Raw genomic sequence first — 3,259 nt, 5'->3', positions numbered from 1 at the left:
CCTTGCATCTCAGCAGGCCGCACAACGAATCACGAAACAGCAACCTCTTTTCCTGCATGGGTACTCTGATGGCTCCTTGGGGTGCTGCCTGCATCTGTGCCATTGTACTCGGATGCATCTGAGCAGGACAGGCAGAAACATCCCCCAGGACAGACAAACAGCACTTTGCCAGTTCTATTTACCCATAAAGATACCAATATTAGCTAAGGGAAATAGTGAAAGAGAAGCCTAGAGGATTAGAAATCTTTCTTTTTTTCAGTGAAAAAATAGGAGTTCCTTACAGGTTTTTCCCCAAAACTCGAGAGTTACCTGAGAGTCTCTCACTTTCTGCAAACAGCCTGACCACATTCCCAAAAACTTCTCACCCCACTGCCGCAGGCCATCTGATGGACAGGAGGAGGCCAGCAACCAAGCTCTGACATTAGAAGAACAACAACTTTCAAGCATCCATGTCAGTACAGGGATCTTTCCAAGACTGGCTCAAGTTTACGAACAGAAAAGCTAGAAGAGACCCAGTTTGCTTATATAATACTTTTTATCTAGTTGAATGTCTAATTTCCTCGTTTTTCTCCTTGACAGCAGCCTCCAGGAATGGGATAGTCACTTAATCATCCTCTACCTTTCCTCATCTTTTCTCATTTTTTTTCTTAAACCACATTTAGTACTTTCAGGCCTTGATCCTGTTTCCATTGCAGAAAATGGCAATAGTAGCAATGACACTTAAGCTAGACACACACGTAGTCTCTTTTATCAAGATAACATCATGTGCAGGTAGATGAATTTCCCGAGAACTTTCTTGAAGTCCTGTATCTTYTCACTTGTGGCCAAATGTTACAGAACCTGCGTACCTTCCCCCACTCTCTAGCTTAAAATATATGTATTTTTATTAGCTTTTAATGCATTTAGAATTACTCAAGAAAATGACAGCTTGAAAGAAGAAGATGTGCATATTACTGGATCTGCACTTTTTGTTTATATCTATCCTGCACGTTTCATTAAATTGCTGAGATATTGAACAAACGTGGTTACCTCAAGCTCTATACTGGCATTTGCAGTAGACATGCCCTTCCTGCTTTAGTAGGCCTATCTTCATTACTGTCTACCTGTTATATGCAAAATCCTGGTATACTATGCTCTCATCCTTTTTTATTTCAAGGATTTCATTTATCTCTAACTACTTTCATTTCATGCTGTTCCTTTGTTAGGAAGGCTGCTTCCCACACAATCCTTTCCTCTTGTTTTTCATATTTTTTTTTCTTCTGTGGGAAATAAATTATTCAGGGTGTCAACATACTTGAACTGGAACTGAAATGGAGGTAGGTATAATGAAATGCTAATTGGCAGGAAAATTACAAAGTTGTTCAGAGCTATTAGGTCTGCCAAGCAGCTGCCAGCAACACTATGTGTCTCCCCTACTCTTCTTACAGTTTACTGATTTTCACCAAAATGAATAGGGGTTGTTCTTCAATCCCAAACTTTCAGAAAACGTTCCAGTATTGATTGGATGCATCATTCGAATGTAATCACATGAAAAAGAAATGGAAGAATGTTTTTAAGTTGAATACAACCGCTTCTGATGCATATTTAGGGCGTGCTTCAACATTATACTTTATCTGTTGGCACACACCTCTGTTGTGTCAATGTAATTCTATACAGAGGCTGTGCTATAAACGAGATTGCTTCTATTAACACGGAGTATTCACTGAAGTGGCTTGCAGTGCAGACTCCCCAAAAATTGCATCAGTAAACTCACCACTGCCACAATTCTACCTGAGATATATATATATGTGTAGTGGTTATGAACAGGAACATCATCAAGAAACTTAACAGCAGAAAAACTGCAAGTTAGAAGCTCATTATTAACTAGTTATCACTGATGTTGTCAAAATGCTTCTGTCCCTTACCTGTTTGCTACAGCTACAGGGTAAGGTCCCGCAACTGGTGGATTGGAACTGCTGAGGAACAGACAAACACTCTGTTTTAGTACGAGCAGTGAAGTGGTGACCTTCATCATAGGGATAAAGCTACCTCAACTATTTGTGAACAAAAATGTATGGGCTTTGATTTGTGAGTGAATGAATGTGGCATGCCTGGTGAGGTGGGGGTTTTATCTAAAACCAYGGTAGGTAGACTCATGACTAACTCATGCCATACCGGAGGCAGAATGGATAGCTAATTCATCATGCACTGCAGCCTTAAGGCCTTGATTAGCCCTGCCAGATTTCAAATGAAATACTGCCACTGCAGTTTGAGTGATACTCAGGATTTTGCTATTCAGGCCCTGCTTCCCGTGAACATACTCCACACGCCACGTATTGCTTTCGGCCATGTAACTACGCTGCACAGATTACACATAGATTTCAAGTTTTCATGAGGTAAATAAAACTTAATAGGCACGTCACAGACCTTAAAATCAAATTAAGAGGCTTTTGTAAGAGGTTATCCATTATCTGTATCAAAGCAATGCCCACAGCCACTACCCATTGCTTCACTCTGAAACACACATGCCCACTTTCTATTCCAGATCATCCACATRCCAAACCTTAAGGAACCTATTAACTCATGCACTTCAAAGGGCATTTGTTGTAGGCATTTGCTTGCTTGCAGAAACAACTCCTCAAGACGTCAAACCCTTAAGAGCTGTTGGAGAGGGCTATTTCTTGATGAGTGACGTATTGAGAAGGGTTCTGGGCACACAGAAAGCCAGAGATTTCCGAGTAACTTTCTTCTCACCTTCAGAACTGTAAACCTAAGCAGCAGTTCACTCAGAAGCAAAACGCTAAACGTGTTTCTTTATTACCACACGGTAAACAACAGCTTCACCATCGCAGAGATTCACCCCCAGTGCTCGCTTGCTGCAGTCACTCACCAACACAATGACTCAAACTTCACGGCTCGGCTGAAACCACACAGCCAACAGCACTAACGTGTTTCAGGGATTCTGTTACTACGGTTTAAATCTCCTCCCCTGCTTTCTCCCCCGGCAAAGCAGCCTTCCTCGTTTTTTTTTCCTTCAGGAAGTTAAATCCAGGCGGCAGAAAGCCTCGTTCTCCCCCTGCACGTGAAGAAATAGCAGACTCTCCTGCTGGAGGGCTTTGCTGCCTCTCCGTCCCTCTCCCCAAACACCCCRCCGCTCCCCGCTGTCCCAAACCCGTCCCGCTGCCTGCCGCCCGCCGCCMGCGGCGACCCCGCCCCGGCTGCGCCCGCCTCCTCCCTAACGGCCGCCAGCGCCCCGCCCCGCGCCAGCGCCCGCGCGCGC

This window comes from Rhea americana, unplaced genomic scaffold (genome assembly GCF_003343005.1).
Source record: "Rhea americana isolate MKP2758 unplaced genomic scaffold, rheAme1 scaffold_0, whole genome shotgun sequence".
Classification (NCBI taxonomy): Eukaryota; Metazoa; Chordata; class Aves; order Rheiformes; family Rheidae; genus Rhea; species Rhea americana.
This window is presented reverse-complemented; position numbering follows the sequence as displayed.